General features: G+C 38.2%; 1 long non-coding RNA gene across 2 annotated transcripts in view; it reads left to right on the top strand.

Annotated features, from left to right (window-relative positions):
- The window catches only part of LOC103888973 (uncharacterized), a 39,796-nt gene that overhangs the window by 238 nt on the left and 19,188 nt on the right, over positions 1 to 20,370 (top strand). For both annotated transcript variants that reach the window (XR_010139533.1, XR_653342.4), the window contains exon 2: positions 149 to 321. This is a non-coding gene — a long non-coding RNA (uncharacterized LOC103888973). The remainder of the gene's footprint in view (positions 1 to 148; positions 322 to 20,370) is intronic.

Consider the following 20,370-nt stretch of genomic DNA (forward strand, 5'->3'; position numbering starts at 1 on the left):
ATAAAAATGTCTAAAGGCCTTGGAATGTCACAGTATTAATAGCTGGCACGTATGGAAGGCCTACTATGTACTGGGCATCATTCTATGTGTTCTTCATTTGTTAATTCACTCAATCCTTTTTTTTTCTTTTTTTTTTTTTTTGAGACAGAGTCTCACTCTGTTGCCAGGCTGGAGTGCAGTGGTGCGATTATATTCACCTAGAAGTTTGTGAACACTGTTCCTCTTTCAGCAAAATCCATGTTATAGATGATGCTGGATTTTAGGCATCCAGAAAGGCCTGAGATTGGCAGCTATTTGTTGACAATTCAATGGGCATAAAAGGTAAGCGCTTAAGATAACCAACTATTAGAAGACTGAGAATGAGGGTGGTGGAGAGTATTCAGGGGACAGGAGAGCAATACGTTCTGGTGATGTCATTTTGGTTCATTACTCAGCATGCATTTTTTTTTGTTTGTTTGACAGAGTTTTGCTCTGTCGCCTATGCCGATCTCAGCTTGCTGCAACCTCCACCTCCAGGGTTCAAGCTATTCTCCTGCCTCAGCCTCCTGAGTAGCTGGGATTACAGATGCCCGCCACCATGCCTGGCTAATTTTTGTATTTTTAGTAGAGATGGGGTTTCACTATGTTGGCCAGGCTGGTCTTGAACTCCTGACCTCAGGTGATCTGCCAGTCTCAGCCTCCAAAAGTGCTGGGATTACAGGCATCAGCCACCATGCCTGGCCTGAATTAATATTGTTAAAATGTCCATACTACCCAAAGCAATCTATAGATTCAATGCAATCTCTATCAAAATTTCAATTGCTCCTCTTTAAGTGGAGGCCTCAGGCAAACATAAATAAATACATACATATATACATACATATATACAGGAAAAAAGAAAAAAAATCCAATAGCATTCTTCACAGAAATATAAAAGAAAAATCCTAAAATTTGCATGGAATCAAAAAAGGCCTTGAATACCCAAGCAATCTTGAGAAAGAATAACAAAGCTGAAGGCATCACACTCCTGCTTTCAAACTACATCACAAAGCTACAGTAATCAAAGCAGCATGGTACTGGTATAAAAAGACACATAGACTAATGAAACAGAATAGAAAGCCCTGAAATCAACCTATGCTTATACTGTCAACTAATCTTTTACAAAGGTGCCAAGAATACACAATGGGGGAAGAGTAGTCTCTTCAATAAATGTGTTGGGAAAACTGGATATCCACATGGAAAACAATGAAATTGGACCCGTATCATACACCACACACAAAAATTAACTCAAAATTGATTAAAGACTTAAATGTAAGAACTGAAACTGTAAAACTCTTAGAAGAAAACAAAGGGAAAAAGCTCCTTGACATTGGTGTTGGTAATGATTTTTTGTGTAGGACGCCAAAAGCATAGGCAACAAAAGCAAAATAAACAAGTAGGATTACATTAAGCTAAAAAGCTTCTGCAGAGCAAACAATCAATAAAATGAAAAGATAACTTATGAAATAGGAGAAAATGTTTGCAAATCATATATCTGATAAGGGGCTAACATCCAAAATATATAAGGAACTCATACAAGTCAATAGCCAAAAAATAAATAACCTGATTTTAAAATGAGCAAAGAAATAATAATAGATTTTTTTTTTCCAAAGAACACAGCAGTATATGAAAATGTGCTCAGCATCACTAATCGTCAGGCAATTGCAAATCAACACCACCTGAGCTAGCAACTCACACCTGTTAGAATGGTTCTTTTGAAAAAGACAGAGATAGTAAGTGTTGGCTAAGATGTGGAGGAAAACAAGGGAACCCTGGACACTGATGGTGGGAGTATAAATTGGTACAGCCATTATAGGAAACAGTATGAAGTTTCCTCAAACAATTAAAAGTAGTGCTACCATTTCATCCAAGAATCCCATTTCTGGATGTGTAGCCAGATAAAATGAAGTCAGTATCTTAAAGAGAAATCTCCTCCATTATGTTCATTGCAGCATTATTCACAATAGCCAAGACATGGGAGCAACATAAATGTCCACTGACAGATGAATGGCTAAAGAAAATGGGAAATATATACACATTGGAATATTATTCAGCCATAAAAAAGGAAATCTTGCCATTGTGACAACATGGATGAACCCAGAGAACACAATGCTAAGAGAAATAAGCCAGACACACAAAGAAATACTGTATGTCTCACTTATATGTCAAATCTAAAGCACACACACACATACATGTAAGTATGTGAGGTGATGGATATGTTAATTTGCTTGGTTATGATAATCATTTCACAATGTATACATATATCGGTGTGTCATATGTCAAATCATCATGTTGTATACCTTCAATATGTTCATTTTTTTGTCAATTATACTACCAGTTTTCTCAATAAAACTGGGAAAAAAACAAAACAACATATAGTAACAATGTCAAAAAAGAAGAAGCCAGTAAAATATATCCTATTGTTCAATCCAAATAATCGATGGTGGAGCTGACTGTAAATTTTAAGAAAGAGGAAAGTAGAAACATTTACTGAGTGCTTGCTTTTCTTTTTTTTTTTGAGATGGAGTCTTGCTCTGTCGCCCAGGCTGGAGTGCAGTGGCGCGATCTCGGCTCACTGCAAGCTCCGCCTCCCAGGTTCACGCCATTCTCCTGCCTCAGCCTCCCGAGTAGCGGGGACTACAGGCACCTGCCACCACACCCGGCTAATTTTTTGTATTTTTAGTGGAGACGGGGTTTCACCGTGTTAGCCAGGATGGTCTTGATCTCCTGACCTCGTGATCCGCCCACCTCGGCCTCCCAAAGTGCTGGGATTACAGGCGTGAGCCACCGCTCCCGGCCTGAGTGCTTGCTTTAAGCCAGGCATTGTTCTAAGTTCTTTCTTTACCTGTATCATCTCATTTAATCCTCAGAGTAGCCCTGTGAGGTTTTGTACTACTATCAGCCCAAATTAGTCTTTTAAACGTTTATTTATTTATTTTTGAGACAGGGTCTTACTCTGTCACACATGCTGGTGGAATCTTAGCTCACTGTAACCTCGAACTCCTGTATCATCCCAAATTTAAACGAGTCAAAGGGCAGTTAAAGGACCTATCCAGGATCACAGAACTAATGCATAACACAATCCAGATCCAGACCTGAGCCCAGGCTGTCTGGTTCCAGCACCTGGTTCTCAGCCTTTGCAGTGCAGTGCAATTTTTACCAAAGAGCTCCTGAAATGAAAGCAACATAACTTAAAAAAAAAAAAAAAAAAAAGGCCGGGTGTGGTGGCTCACATCTATAATCCCAGCACCTTGGGAGGCCGAGGTGGGTGGTCAGGAGTTCGAGCCTGACCAACATGGTGAAACTCTGTCTCTACGAAAAAAATACAAAATTAGCCGGGCATGGTGGCATGCACCTGTAATCCCAGCTACTTGGGAAGCGGAGGCAGAATTGCTTGAACCTAGGAGGTGGAGGTTGCAGTGAGCAGAGATCGCGCCACTGTACTCCAGCTTGGGCAACAAGAGGAAACTCCATCTCAAAAATAAAAAATAAAAAAAAATAAAAAAATCACAGATGAAAGCTCGAGCTGATTTTAATGAAACCTCTGTGAAGCAGTGAGGAAAAAGGTGTGCTAAAATTATATCATTTTTAGAGCAGAGCATTTTATACATATTGACAAATTCTTTTTAAACTTTTCAAAAATGTTAATAGCTAATTTTATTTATCCCAAAATGGGAATCACTTTGTTTCTCTTGATTATAAAAATGATACACACTCATGGTAAAAAAAATTAAACACTCCATAAAGTCCAAAGAAGGTAAATGTCATTCTAATTCCCACTACCCATTGACAACCTGAGGTGCAGTGTGGTGAATGACCTTCTAGACATCTTTTTTTTTTTTTTCAAATATGTACACAGATGACTATGTGTATATCAGATCGGCATGTGGGTGTGTGTATAGGTGTATCCACCTATCTCCATGTCAAGAAATATAGATCTTGCCAGGCAGTGGCTCATGCCTGTAACCCCAGCACTTTGAGAGGCCCAGGAGGGGGTGGATCACCTGAGGTCAGGAGTTCGAGACCAGCCTGGCCAACATGATGAAACCCCATCTCTATTAAAAATACAAAAATTAGCTGGGCATGGGCACGCCTGTAGTCCCAGCTACTCAGGAGGCTGAGGCAGGAGAATCGCTTGAACCCGGGAGGTGGAGGTTGCAGTGAGCCGAGATCACGCCACTGCACTCCAGCCTGAGTGACAGAGCAAGACTCCATCTCAAAAAAAAAAAAAAAAAAAAAAAGAAAGAAGTATAGATCTCCGTTATCCCTTTAACAGTGTAGAGTAACCCACTGTATGGATGTGCCATTATTCATGTATATAATCATAAGTTAATGGATCTAAATGTATTGTTTTCAGTTTTTCGAAATTACAGACAGGCTGCAATGAATATCCTTAAACACATGTCTTCATGCACTTGCCCACTTATCTTCTTGGGATACTGTTGGTGGAATTTAGAGAAAAATCACTCACATTAGGGAGGGTATATACTGCTGACTTTGACCCATCAAATCCAGCCATGGATTCTCTGCAAACCGAGGGGCCACCCAGCTCCCTGAACAGTGGTCTTATTCTGCTAGGTCCTTGTGAGGGCGTAGCATAGCCTCACATCCTAAATTAAAGTCAGTTCACTGGCTGCTGCTCGGGTAACTGGTGAGAGAAAAGAGCCTTTGCCTCTCCGCAGCCGGGGAATTTCCAAATCCTGAAATTGTCCTGTCCAGACACAGTAAATAGTTTGGCCACAACAATCTCTGCATCCGCCTCCCTCCCATCTGTCTGGGCTGGGCATGCCCGTAATAAGTTTTTCATTCTGTGACAGGCTTGAGCATCCTTTTCTTAAAGGAGACAAAGGAGATAAAAGGGCCTGGGCTCAGAATTTTGCAAGCAGAACACACGGAGGTTGTGCCAAGACAGAGATGGTGGCTCGATGGCCAGCTAATTCTTGTTTATCCAACAAGCCATGCTGCTGGGGAGACCCAGAGAAATGAGACATAGTCCCTGTTCATGGGGGTTAGCTGTGTAGTACAGTTGATAGACCCATGGGGCCATGGAGTGGGTGTTGGGGGTGGGGCAGAGGCTACTCCATCATCACAGACTTCAGAGTGTCTTTCCAGCAAGACTAGCCACACAGTCTGCCTTTAAAGTCCCCTGGTAAGTCACTCAAAATGATATTTTCAAGTGTCTAGCATTTACATCTTCTGGGTGTTGGGGATCGACATCTGTTATCACAGGAAATGGCACTTTTATTATCATTGGAACAGGTGGATGGGGATGTCAGCCCTCCTCTGGCAGGACCAAAGCACTGGCCATCGGCAAAGGGAGGACATTTGGGTGTCCTTGGACCTGGGCAAGGGTGCACCCTAGGCTTTAGAGAGCCCAAACCAATTTTCCTCCAAATGTCCTCTATACCTGGTTTTTCTATGTTAGAGTTCAGGACCCAATCTGCTTACATCCACAAATCTCTTTTAATTTAGAACAGTCCCTATTTTCATACCGTGAATTGAAGGAATTAAGCTACTGTCCGATAGAATATTCTACCTTCTAGATTTCACTGATTGGTTTCTTACTGTGAGTTTGGATAGTTCTGTCTTGTCTAACATACCTCACTGAGTAATTCAGAAGGAGAAAGCAGAAAAAAAAAAAAAAAGTCAGTGGGCATAGAAAAGGTGAGAGATGAGAATTGTGGAATTACAAATTTTACTTAATGGGAATTTCCAGAACATTTCACCAAGTAACTGCAGACATTACATTATTTTCAAGCACGTCTGGAACATTTACGAAAATTGACCATTTATCTTGCCAAAAAGCAATCTTTTGTTAATGCCAAAAGGATGGATTGAACAAACAATATTTTCTGACCACCATGTACTTCAATAAGAAATAAATAACAAAAAAGCATAGAAATAGGAAAAACCTTTAAATAATTCATGGGTAAAAAAAAGAAAGCATAACAGGTTTTAGAATATGCTTAGACGCGAACAATAATGAAAATTCCACGTATCAGAACATATGAGAGGCTTATGATATAGGAGAAAAAGGCTGAAAATGATAAGCCAAACATTTAACATGAGAAGTTAGCAAGAGAACAGCTGAGTAAATCCTAAACAGCAGAAAAAAGAAAATTTACAGGTAAGAGCAGAAATAAATGAAATAGCAATCATAAAACTGACATGACAAACAAAGCCAAATTTTGTTTTTTTGAAAAAACTAATAAAACTGGCAAACCTTTGGCAAGACTAATTAGGAAATAGAGATGGGAGCCATAAAGTATAGCAGAATTGAAAGGAAATTGGCTGGGGGCCGTGGCTCACGCCTGTAATCCCAACACTTTGGGAGGCTGAGGCAGGCAGATCACCTGAGGTCGAGAGTTCAAGACCAGCCTGACCAACATGGAGAAACCCCGTCTCTCCTAAAAATACAAAATTAGCCGGGCGTGGTGGTGCATGCCTGTAATCCCAGGTACTTGGGAGGCTGAGGCAGGAGAATCACTTGAACCTGGGAGACGGAGGTTGCAGTGAGCCGAGATTGCACCATTGCACTCCAGCCAGGGCAACAAGAGCAAAACTCCGTCTTAAAAAAATTAAATAAAAATAAAAATAAAGAAAGGAAACATGACTTCGATGAAGAATCAGTTTTAAAAATGTAAAAATGTGATGCAACTTTATGCCAATAATTTTGAAAATGTAAATCAAATTGCACAAATTTTACATTTAAGACATTTTAAATGTAAACAATGTTTTAACCATTTAAAAAATTGATGACTAAAAATCTTCATATCAAAGAAACAGCAGGACTAGACTTTTTTTTTTTTTTTAAACAGAAGGGTTTTACCAAACATTTAAGGAATGAATACTTTCAAATACAAACTATTCCAGCAAGTAGAAAAATTACCAATACTTGCTAATAATTTTTACAAAGTTGGCTTAATCTGCTTGTTATCCCAACCAAAGACTGTTTGAGGAAGGAAAATATAGAACAATCTTTTCCATAAGCAAAATATCAGTAAACTGAATCCAAGATAATACATCATGACCAAATTGGATTAGAGTACACTAGAACAGATTAGAAAATTAAGTAACGTAATTTTTCACATTAACAGATAAAAGGAGAAAAACCATAGGATCATCTCAATAAATGCAGAACAGGTGTTTGATAAAATTCAACCTCTATTTATGATTAAAAAACTAAACAAATTAAGAATATAAAGAAACTCTTTTAACCTAATAAAGGATGTCTTTTTATTATTTATTTGTTTATTTTATGAGATGGAGTCTCGCTCTGTCACCGAGGCTGGAGTGCAGTGGCACAATCTTGGCTCAATGCAACCTCTGCCTCCTGAGTTCAAGCGATTCTCCTGCCTCAACCTCCCGAGTAGCTGGGAATTACAGGCGTGCACCCCTCCGCCCAGCTAACTTTTGTATTTTTAATAGAGATGGGGTTTCACCATGTTGCCCAGGCTGGTCTTGAACTCCTGACCTCTGGTGATCCGCCTGCCTTGTCCTCCCAGTGTGCTGCGATTACAGGCATGAGCCACCACGCTCAGCCATAAAAGATGTATTTTTTTAAAAATTCCCCACAGTGAAGACTTTAGTAAATATTAAAATGTTAAGATCAGTAACAAGCCAAGGAAACTTACTTTCACCATTCTATTAAACATTAAAGTAGACGAGGGCCAGGAAAAATGAAAGAAGGGTATAACATTGGGACAGAAGACACAAAACTGCCATAACTTCCAGATAATATGATTACTCTGTCATAGTGGAACTGCCTAGAACAGTGCCTGGCATGCAGTAGGCACTCAAAAAATATTTGTTGATCATTATGTTGTGACTTACTTTATCTCAAGTTATTTTATTTATTTATTTTTGCCTTGAAGCCCTCTGTTTTTTCCCCCACTCTGAATACTGAAAGATGTATATGTGCTTTTTTTTTTTTTTTTTCTTTTTTTGGAGACGAAGTTTCACTCTTGTCTCCCAGGCTGGAGTGCAGTGGCGAGATCTCGGCTCACTGCAACCTCCGTCTCCCGGGTTCAAGCAATTCTCCTGCCTCAGCCTCCCGAGTAGCTGGAACTGCCAGCGTGCACCACCATGCCCAGCTATTTTTTGTATTTTTAGTTGAGACAGGGTTTCACTATGTTGGCCAGGTTGGTCTGGAACTCCTGACCTCAGGCAATCTGCCCACCTCGGCCTCCCAAAGTGCTGGGATTACAGGCATGAGCCACTGTGCCCGGCCAATCCTGGACTTTTGTTGTTGGGAAGCATTTTAGTACAGGTGCAATCTCTTTACTTGTAAGATTTATGTTCAGATTTTTTATTTCTTCTCAAACCAGCTTTGGTAATTTGTGTGTTTCTAGGAATTTGTACATTTCATCTAGGTTACCCAATATGTTGGTTGTTGGTGTACTATTCTCCCATAATCCTTTTTATTTCCATAAAGTTGGTAGTAGTGTCCCCGCTTTCATTTGTGGTTTTAGTTCTTGGCATTTTTTCTTTTTTCCTTAGTCTAGCTAAAGCTTTGTTAATTTTGTTGATTTTTTTTCAAATATCAACTTTTGATTTTGTCGATTTTCTCTGTTGTTTTTCTATTCTCTGTCTCATTTTTCTCCATGCTAATCTTTTATTTTTATTATTTCCTTCTTTCTGCTAGCTTTTTGTTTAATTTGCTCTTCTTTTTCTAATTCCTTAAGGTATAAAATTAGGTTATTGATTTGAAATCTCTCTTTTTTGATGTAGGCATTTACTGTTATAAATTTCCCTTTGAGCATCACATTTGCAGTATGCCGTTAAATCCTTGCCTTTTAACAGGAAAGTTTAATTAATTCAAATTTATTATGATTACCTGTATATGAATTTATGACTACATCTTATTTTCTTGTTTATTTTTTTTCCTGTTGTTTATAACTTGCTCTTTTTTGGGCTGTTTTGAATAGATGAAGATTTTTCTCTTATTTCTGTTTTTCCAGTTTGTTGGTTTGGAAGTTTTATATTCTGTTTTTATTCTCTCAGTGACTACCCTGCAATTTATCATATACATTGAAGCCTTGAACTCCTGGGCTCAAGTGATCCTCCTGCCTTGGCCTCCCAAAGTGTTGGGACTAAAGGCATGAGCCACTGCATCTGGCCTATCATATACATTCTAATGTTAACCAATCTCTTTTCTCTATTTTATCTTACCTGTAATGGAAATTTTACGTTTATTTTGCTTCCTTTGCAAACTTTATATTATGGAAAATTTCACATATATACACTAGTAAAAAACAATATAGTGATATAGGTGCAGTGGTTCACACCTGTAATCTCAGCACTTTGGAAGGCCAAGGTGGGTGGATCACAAGGTCCAGAGATGGAGACCATCCTGGCAAACATGGTGAAACCCTGTCTCTACTAAAAATTTAAAAAATTAGCTGGGTGTGGTGGCGCGTGCCTGTAATCCCAGCTACTCGGGAGGCTGAGGCAGGAGAATCACTTGAACCCAGGGGGCAGAGGTTGCAGTGAGCAGAGATCATACCACTGCACTCCAGCCTGGTGACAGAATGAGACTTCATCTCAAAAAAAAATGTGTGTATATATACATATATAATATATTATGTATTATTATATATGTTATATATATTTGAGACTTCATCTCAAAAAAAGTGTATAATATGTATATATATAGTGAACACCCATGTACCAATTATGTCTCCAACAATTATAAATATTTTGCCAATCTTGTTTCATCTATTTCCTTATTTTTCTTTTTTTGTTTTCTATATTATTTTAAAGTAGATCTCAGATATCATGTCATTTCACCTGTAAATACTTCATTATGCATCTTTAACTCATATAGACATTTTGTTTTTATATAATCACTGTCTAATAATTACATTGTTTCTTACTGTCATTCAATATTCAGTTCATATTCAAATTTTTCTGTTTCAAAAGCATCGTTTCAGGTTTTTTTTCAGATCAGGATTCAAACAAAGGCCACATATTGCATTTTGTTGCTGTTCCTTGTCTCTTTTATTCTATAGGGAACCTTGTTTTATTTTCATGCCACTAATTTATTAAAAATCTGGTCATTTTGGAGTGGCGTGTCCTACATTCTGGATTTAGCTGATTGCTTCCTTGTGGTGCCTTTTAACTTGTTCTTCTATCCCCTGTATTTTCTATTAACCAGTATGTATGTCTAGCTAGCTAAATTAGGTTCAGATTTATTTACTTAGGAAAGAACATTCACAAGTGATGCTCTTACTTCCTATTTCATCACATCATAAAGCATGTAAGGTCTGGTTGTCTCCATTTTTTAAATGATAATTTTCATAAATGGTTTCAGGTGCTATCAGCCTAATCTCTTCCTTATGAAGTTCCCTATTCATCTTTCACTTAATGGATTTATCGTTCATTGATGATCACTGGCTACATCCATAGTTTCATTAGGGATTGTAAAATAGTGATTCCCTATCATTTTTCTGCATTTAGTAGCTGAAATTCTTCTATAAAGAAATTTCCCTCATGCACTATTTGGTTACTGTTAAATCAACCCATCTTGGTAAAAAGAAAAAACCCAAACAACAAAGAACCCTTCAAGTTGACTTCTGTGTCCTTTGACGTGATCCCAGCAGTCTGTGATGGCTTCCTTTTTGTCTAACACAACATATTCTAGGCAATTTTTACAATTCCTGCCCCAGACCTGGAACCAGCTGTTTTGTTAAGAAATGTTAGTTCCTTTAGGGGAAAATGATATTTAGAGACCACAATCTGGGGACTGAGGAGTGATCATTACTAGTGTGTTTTCATGCCTTCCAGGATTTTCAGTGCACATATTAGGAAATTAGTCATTCTAAAAGAAAAGAGTTATGAGTTCATACTGATATTTCCAATTCAAATTTATGATTACAAGAGTTTAACTCAAAATATTTGATTTAATACTTGTATGTATTTTTTTCTTTCACTGAAAATCTTGGTTTTTGTTTTGTTTTGTTTTGTTTTTGGAGATGGGGCCTCTCTATGTTGCCCAGGCTAGGGTGCAATGGCTGTTTACAGGCACAATTGTGGCACACTATAGCCTTGAACTCCTGGGCTCAAGTGATCCTCCTGCCTCAGCCTCCCAGTCTATAGGTGTGCACCAATGCACTCAACTGAAAATTTTGTTTTTTTAATGAACAAATGTATGTATTATTTGGCTTATCCTATAATATACCTATAGGTATTCCAAAATTAATAATTTCAAAATTACTACTAACAACAAGAACCTGAATATAGTTTGACATTTCTATGTAGTTCTTATTGTCTTTAGAATATTTTCCACTAGGAATGTACACTTAAAATACTGTGTTTTAAAGTAGCATGAAATAATTTTTTAATGTGTCTATGCTACTAACTTGATATATTTTAGTTTAGCTTGTTTAAATTTGTTTTCAATTTTTAGGGATTTTTTTCTATTTTGATTTAATTTTATTTTGTATTTATGTAAAATTTGTTTTATTTTAAAGTGAAAACTGTAAAACAAGGTGTCTTTGCAGAAGTCTCCTTTCCATCCTACTTTACCCTGTTTACTGCCTTCCTCTTCACATTGTATAGATTTTTGGTTTGGTTTGTCCTCACCTTGCATTGCTCCGTTTTTGGAGACACATATTTTCTTTTTAATCACATATAACACTTCTTTATCAACTTGATATTTCAGATTTTGTATGATAACATCAGGGTTTCAGGCTATAAATCCAAATTATTCTCCCAAGTAGTATTATCTGAGTTCAAAACCGTCTTGAATCTTTACCTAACCATCTCCACACACACTTAGATTTTTTTTTTTTTTTTGAGACAGAATCTCCCTCTGTTGCCCAGGCTGGAGCACAGTGGCACGATCTTGGCTCACTGCAACCTCCGCCTCCTAGGTTCAAGTGACTCTCGTGCCTCAGACTCCTGAGTAGCTGGGATTACAAGTGTGCACCACCACACCTGGCTAATTTTTTTTGTATTTTTAGTAGAGATGGGATTTCACCATGTTGGCCAGACTAGTCTTGAACTCCTGGCCCACTTACAGGAATTTTATTTTAAAATTATTTATTTGTTTTTTGAGATGGAGTTTCACTCTTGTTGCCCAGGCTGGAGTGCAATGGCGCGATCTCTGCTCACTGCAACCTCCGCTTCCAGGGTTCAAGCGATTCTCCTGCCTCAGCCTCCCAAGTAGCTGGGGTTACAGACATGCACCACCATGCCCAGGTAATTTTTGTATTTTAGTAGAGACAGGGTTTCATCATGTTGCAGGCTAGGTTTTAGGGAGAGATTATTATTATTATTATTATTATTATTATTATTATTTTCTTTTTTGAGATGGAGACTCACTCTGTCACCCAGGCTGGAGTGCAGTGGTGTGATCTCGGCTCACTGCAACCTTCGCCTTCCAGGTTCAAGTGATTCTCTTGCCACAGCTTCTCAAGTAGCTGGGATGACAGGTGCCCACCACCACGCCCGGCTATTTTTTGTATTTTTAGTAGAGATGATGTTTCACCGTGTTGGCTAGGCTGGTCTCGAACTTCTGACCTCAAGTGATCCTCCCACCTCAGCCTCCTAAAGTGCTGAGATTACAGGCATGAACCCACATTGGGCCCACTTAGAGGAATTTTAAAAAGACTACTTAAAATTTTGGAGTGCCATATGGTTAATATGTGAAAATATTTAGGTTTGCCCTAAAATTTTCTAATTTATGGGTGAAAATGCATGCTTCACTCCATATGTGTTTGTGTTTATATTTTAATTGCAGGTAATCCTAATGTAAAACTTCTAATTTATTAAGGAGCTTTTGATAAAACCAAATGTCTACAGACTCATGTTTAAAATTCAAATTTCTCAAAGCATATTATGAAATATGCCCACATTATATTTAAAAAACTAAAAATAATACATAATTATTGCAAGAAGCTATTGTGCCTTTGGTTCTTTACCCCAAAAGTTCAAGTGGAATTTTTTTATAGATTTACATAATTTTCTTTTCTTTTCTTTCTTTATTTACTTATTTATTATTATTATTTTTTTGAGACAGAGTCTCGCTCTGTCACCCAGGCTGGAGGGTGGTGGCTTGATCTTGGCTCACTGCAATCTCTGCCTCCCAGGTTTAAGCATCCTCCCAGCTCAGCCTCCCGAGTAGCTAGGACTACAGGCGTGTGTGCCACCACACACGACTAATTTTTTTTTATTTTTATTTTTTGTAGAGACGGAGTTTTGCCATGTTGTCTAGGCTGGTCTTGAACTACCAGACTCAAGCAGGAGTCTTGCCTCAGCCTCCCAAAGTGCTGAGATTACAGATGTGAGCCACTGTACCTGGCCTAGATTTACATAATTTCCACTACAACCAATTTATAAAAGACAGTAGGCTTTATAATTGTATCACATTTCCATTGTAGTACACTTCAATTGTGGTCCTATGATAATACATTTGCAGAAGGTTTTGCCTATTTAGTTTTAGTGCAAAAATTCAGGTTTTTGCATGGAAGCAGACTGTGCTATGCCTCCAATTCCCAATTTTGTATTTTGTAGTAATTGCACTTAACCTTACGGAAACTAACAAAATTACTAAGCTTTAAAATTCAGATTAAATTTAAAATGTTGGCTTTCATTATACATTCCCTATAACTGTAATTTAGAACACATACCATCTCTCAAATTTGAAAAAAATTTAGAAAAACAACAAAATTTATATATGCTTTACAGAGTCATACCTGAGATCTTGAGATTATCTTTTAAATTTAATACACCAAGCTCTTTCCTTGAGGAAAAGTTTTCTATCCGTAAAATAATCTGAAGTCAGAGTTACTTCTAAACAGACACACTTAAATTTCAGTATCTATTTAGTGTCATCTAGTAGAGTAGGATTCTTTATTGGAAATATGAACAATTTATCTCTATTTTTGGCTGCGATATTCTGAGTTTAACCCGAGGAAAAAAATGTTCATTTTGATTAATTTCTGATTTTTCAGATATTCCACTTTTAATAGACAAGTGAAATGCTGTCGTTTCAGACCTTTTATTTTTTTAAATGTGATATTCTCTTTATTAAATGTATAAACTCAAAATCCTAGTTATTTTTGAGATTTCAAGTTCATTTTACACTTTGTATTATTCTAAGAAGAGCACATTTGAACAAACTCTTGCTAGAGATTTGATTAATGCTTGGTTCCATTTACAACCACTTTAATCTTTAAGTTGCATTTATAAATTTAGCATCTTTAATTTCCTTCACTACTATTTTAATTGCCTGACCACAATAGTGGCATGTGACCTGAGACCACAAACTTCTCTCCTCCTTTCCTTTATCTCTGAGGTAAACCGATCATCCCAGCTACAGTATCAGCCAAGGAGTAGTGTAACCAAGTATCCCAGCCTCAAAATGCATTTTAAAACTTTTTTTTTCCTTTCTTGCTTTCAGCCTTGAAACATATTTTGAAATTCTTTCTCTTTTTCCCACCAGGTGCTCCCGTGCACAGTGCTGGCTTATCCGATTATGTGCTTGCTTAGAAATTTCAGGGGGCAGTTTTGCAACAAGCCAAGCAGAGAGACCCAGCTGCTGAATCCTCCCACTCAAGGGAAGTTAGGAAGTTAGTCCACCGCCACTGGGCTGAGGACAGGATGACACAAACCAGACCTCCAGATGGGTGATTACTTGAGATAGCTATCAGAACAAGACATGCAGGCCTGCATTCTCCTGCACCACGCCCACATGTTTTCTACACCTTTTTCCTTCTTAAATCCCTTCACTCAGCCCAGAAGGCAGAGACGTTTCCTTTGAAGCTTGAGCCCAGCCGTGGTCCCATTTGCTAGCATTTGACCAATAGAAGCCGCTTTCCTTTCACCACATACCAAGCTTCTCATGCTTTGACTTCTGAGCAGTGAGCAGCTGGACTTGAGCTGGTTACAAACTTGGCTCCTGAGTGAGGAGGTGTGTGTTTTGAGCAGCTCAGCCTGTAGGCCTGGTTTCCAGCGAGTGGAGCAATTGCCCAGGCAGTGGACCAAGGCTTACCCACTCATGGTACCAGGCAGGGCAGGGACATTTGCAAATGCTAGCTACTTGTGGCCAGTGGACCCTGCGACTGGGGCCTTGGGAATTCCCAGCAGATGCAGAGACTGCCTTTGTCTGGGGTATTTTCTTTTTCCTCCTTTTCATGGCATCAGGTGCTATCATGCTCTGATGGTGTAAGGAAAGCAGCATTCAGTAAGTTGATGGCCTTCAGGACTGGCTAAGTCAACCAGAGTGCACCTGGGGTTGTCTGTCTCTGCCATCTGGGCTGTCCAGCCACCTGGACCTAGTATAGGTCATCTTGGTGCCATCTGAGCCTCCATGCTATCTGCACCTAACACAGGTCACTCTGTGGTGCCCTCTGGGTTTGACACAAGATCTCAGGAATTTTCTCCAGTCTCCCCTCTTTGGGGATTGGTTTGAAGTGCTCTGTCTGCATGGAATCTGTCTGTGTTTGTGTCTCTGTTTAGTGTTACCCCTTTCTCCAAGGGTGCTTTGGACTAGTCTCCATCCCACCCGCCAAGACTAGGTCAGAAAGCATCAAGATGGGCTGTTTCTCTTCTCTCCAGGGGAGAAAGTTTCCAATATCCTAGCCTCTAATTTTGCCATCCTCTCTGAGACCTCCAGAGTATTTCCTGAATCCATGTCAAGCTTTGTGGGGGGAGAAAGCAAGTCAACTCTCTTTTCTAGACAATCTGAGACTCCACCTGGTTACATATTATGGCCAACTTTTGTGCACATTTTAAGCTGATAGGCAAATTACAGTAAGGGAAATTCAGAGGTCAAATGGTTAACCTGCAACTCTACAGTTAAGCAGGGTCTTCTAAGGCTCTCTACTTCTCTTTTCTTTTCTGCCTTCTTTGAATCTGCTGTTATTAAGCTACTGGTGTTGAGATAAAACTTACTGTTTCCACGTTACTTGGATATTTTGTTTTTCTTATATATTTCAGCCAGTTCTAGCTAAAATGGGAACACTAGAAACTCACTTGAAACTTCAGAAAAAAGAAGGGTAAAAAGGTTTTCAAAACCAAACTTCCATAGAAACTACCTTACCCAAATTTTGGTTCACAGCTTTCCTTAAATTGGGGCAAACAGCTTTCCTTAGCCATGTGAACAGGTTCCAATTTCATCAGAAAAATAATTTGGATCCAGATATCTTTTATAAAGTGGTGAGTCTGTACTGCTATCTTATGGCTGGGGTTCCAAAGTTAAAGCTATTGGATTTTTGTGCATGTAGGTATACATGTTTAGATATGCTTGTGTGTACATACATGTATTATGTTGTATACTGTGTCTAGCATGCTACCAAATTGGATTATAAGTAAATGAGTACTCATAAATTAAATAAGTCCAGATGCTTTTCAAATTCACATGAATCTTTGGTAAATAAAACTAAAATTATTGATAGAAATGTCTTCAGAATTGTCAGCATACATTTTCGTCTGAGTTTATTAACCAAATGGTTTTATATTTGTCTCTGTCTACATGTTAAGGTGTCAGAGTTTCACATAAAGGTTATAGGGCTATAAACCCAAACAAAACCAAAATTATATTTGTGTAATTTTTTTTTGACAAAAAGACTAGATTGTTGGTTTAATTAAAACAGCTGAATCTTCTGAGTTATTGGCAAAATGTGTTTACCTTTAAGGTTCTTGGGTGTTCACCTGCTATTCAGACTTTTAAAATGGTTAATAAATAAATAACTTTATTTATTTTTTTTTTTTTGAGATAGGGTCTTGCTCTGTTGTCCTGGCTGGAGTACAATGGTGCAAGCTTGCCTCACTGCAACCTCCTCCTCCTAGGCTTAAGTGATCCTCCCACCTCAGTCTCCCAAGTAGCTGAACTATGGGTGTGTACCACCATGTGGTACCAGCCAATTTTTGTATTTTTTTGTAGAGATGAAGTTTCTCCATGTTGCTGAGGCTGAAATAAATTTAAATAATGACTAGATTTGTGTAACATCTCAGTTTTCAGAAGCAATCTAGATAAACTGATAAAAATGGAAAAAATTGAGTACATGTAAATGAGATAAATGCTTGTAAGCGGACTTCTTGTATAATTTAAAATCTTGACACTAGTTTGAATTAAATAATAGATGCTTTTTTGGATGTCTGGGTCATTTCCAATTAAGAAAAAAATAATGTGTGAAAACATGTTATAATGTTATAATATGGGAAAATGTAATATTATGGAATGGTTTATAATATTATGGAATAGTTGTTTCATCTACAAAATGCTAATATCTAACAAACAGTTCAGGATTTCTTGCTTCATAGGTTTTTACTAAAATTTAAGGTTACCAAGAATAAAAATTCTAATTAATATATAACGTGTAAGTTGTGTTATTGAAAACTAACACAATACTTTTATGTAATTTGGGGGTTATTTAAAAGTTACTTCTAAAAGAAGGTAGAAAGGACCAGTAAGTAGGAGAGAGATGTTAAGAAAGTTGTGGTTATGAAGATGTGTTTTTGGTAAGAAAGGTTATAAAGAAAAGAAAATGATTTTGTATAAAAATATAGCCTCATATGATAAATTTTTGTCCTGAAGAAAAATGATTATTTAGGAAAGAGAGAAGTATAAGACAAGTCAGAAATTCCAAGCATGTCATAGATGGTCTGTGTAAGTTGCAAAATATTCATGAAGGGGAATTTATAAAACGAATTTTGTGGGTTTTTTTTTTTTTTTTGAGATGGAGTCTGCTCTGTCTCCCAGGCTAGTGTGCAGTGGAGTGATCTTGGCTCACTGCAACCTCTGCCTTCCAGGTTCAAATGATTCTCCTGCCTCAGCCTCCCAAGTATTTGGGACTAAGGGCGTGCGCCACCACACCCAGCTAATTTTTGTATTTTCAGTAGAGTCGGGGTTTCACCATATTGGCCAGGCTGGTCTCAAACTTTTGACCTCAGGTGATCTGCCTGTCTCGACCTCTCAAAGTGCTGGGATTACAGGCCTGAGCCACCATGCCAGGCTTATAAAAGGAATTTTGTCTTGTGGTTAAGTTAGCTATGATTAAAAAGGAATTATTTATGATAGTATTTCTAAAGAACAGTCCCCTATATTAAAATGGGGCTTTCTTAAGCTATTAATTTGCTCTTAATGAAATTACAAGAAAATTTGCTTTTTAATTCTATAAACTGTTTCTTTTGAAAACTTCTCAGATTAATATCTCAAAAGTTCAGCTTTTGTTGTATCTCACTGCATTCAGCTTTTTCTCCCTTTGAAAAGGCCTGAGATGATAACTCTCCTTCAACTTTGTCCATCAGCTCCTGTAATTTTTTTTCCCCTCTGGTTCTAACTGTTGTGGCCAGATGCTGAAATGTTTTATCTTAGAAGTCTGTAAAAGCAGTGGTTTCCTCCAGTATAATTTGATTCTGCTGTCTTGGGTTGCAGTGGTTTCCTCCAGTATAATTTGATTCTGTTGTCTTGGGTTTTCGTGATATGTCTAAATTTTCAGTTAATCAGGAAACTTCTCATGCAGTTACTAAGAGTCATGTATTCCCCTGTTATACTCATGATCTTGAACACACTCTTTTGTGTCTAATTAAATTAAAGCACGTTTTTTCATCAAGTTTGACTTCCAGGTTATCTAAATGGGCTTCCCATAAGGAGAAGCAGTCACACTGCAGAAAGTTTTTCTTTGCCTTTTTGGCAACTGGCTCAAGAAACAAGATTCTACATTTTATGGAGGTAATTCCTATGCTGTCTTTTTTTTTTTTTTTTGAAAAAAACTCCAGAGCTGGGCAACTCCAGCTCTGTTGCCCAGGCTGGAGTGCAGTGGCACGATCTTGGCTCACTGCAAGCTCTGCCTCCTGGGTTCACGCCATTCTCTTGCCTTAGCCTCCCAAGTAGCTGGGACTACAGGTGCCCGCCACTACACCCAGCTAATTTTTTGTATTTTTAGTAGAGACAGGGTTTCGCTGTGTTAGCCAGGATGGTCTTGATCTCCTGACCTCGTGATCCACCTGCCTAGGCCTCCCAAAGTGCTGGGATTACAGGCGTGAGCCACCGCACCTGGCCCCTATGCTGTCTTTATTAGGTTTTGTTTGTTTGTTTGTTTTTGAGACAGAGTTTTGCTCTTGCCATCCAGGCTGGAGTGCAATGGCACGATCTGTGTTCACTGAAACTTCTACCTCCCAGATTCAAGCAATTCTGCCTCAGCCTTCTGAGTAGCTGAGATTACAGGCATGCACCACCACACCCAGTTAATTTTGTATTTTTAGTAGAGATTGGGTTTCACCATATTGGCCAGGCTGGTCTCAAACTCCTGATCTCAGGTGATCTGCCTGCCTCGGCCTCTGAAAATGCTGGGATTACAGCCACAAGCCACCATACCCAGCTATATAGGTTTTTGATTGCTTAAAAAACCTGAGATTTAAAAGAGTTAAGGCTTTTACGTCCATTTATCCTTCTGTATTGCCTTTAAAGTCTTTTAGTTATCTCCTTGTTTAAATGAGTAACTACTATTTTACAATGACCATTATTCTGTTTTGATAAAAGTTTTGAGCTTTTTAACATCTTTGACAAACATCCTCAAATCAAATCCTAAATTAAGAGCCTGACTTACTGCTGAGGTTTATCAAAGCTATAAAAGTTAATCACTGGAAGGCTGTAAAATCTTTTTACAGCTTCCAGTCAGGTCATGAACTCAAGTATCACCACCTTCAGCCTCAAAAAAGCCCTAAAAGGTGCTATTAACTAATCTTCGTGTTGTTAAGTTATAGGGCGTTGACTCCTGGGTACACATATCTCATATAAAGAAGGCATTGGCTCCTGCCAGTCTCTGACACCAAACTCGAGTTAGCCAAAGCCTCGTCTTTAGACCTGGGCGAGGGTGACAATCAAAGCAAACTGCTTTCATGAGACATCGGGATAGGTTTGTATTGAAAAACATTGAGATTCATTTAATAATTTTGCCTCTATCTGAAATAATATAATTTGTTCTATGCCTTGATACTAAATAATTTAAATGTTTAATGACCTATGAGCTTCCTTTCCTGTCCTCCTCAGAACTAGGCAGGGCTTATGATCTTTTTGTTTAAAACATTGCTAATTCTTTATGTTTTGTTTTACGTTCAAAATTTGAAACTATTCAATCCCTGCAGGCCCAGGGACAATTGCATGAGATTTTAAGGGCTGACTTTGAGAGATAAAATTATTTCAGACCCTCCAAATTGAAACTAGCACACAGATGCCTAAACGGCCGAACAAAATTCTTGTGTTTTGTATAGATAATTTCTACAAGCCAAGATTACAGTAGTTCAATGCATTGAATTTATAGAGAAGTCAGTTTTAGAACCTTGACTTTTGGCTTTTGGTTTTTGGCTCTTACATTGCTTAAAGGGGGTTTCCCCTCTGGCCTA

Source organism: Pongo abelii, chromosome 23 (genome assembly GCF_028885655.2).
Source record: "Pongo abelii isolate AG06213 chromosome 23, NHGRI_mPonAbe1-v2.0_pri, whole genome shotgun sequence".
NCBI classification, from domain to species: Eukaryota; Metazoa; Chordata; class Mammalia; order Primates; family Hominidae; genus Pongo; species Pongo abelii.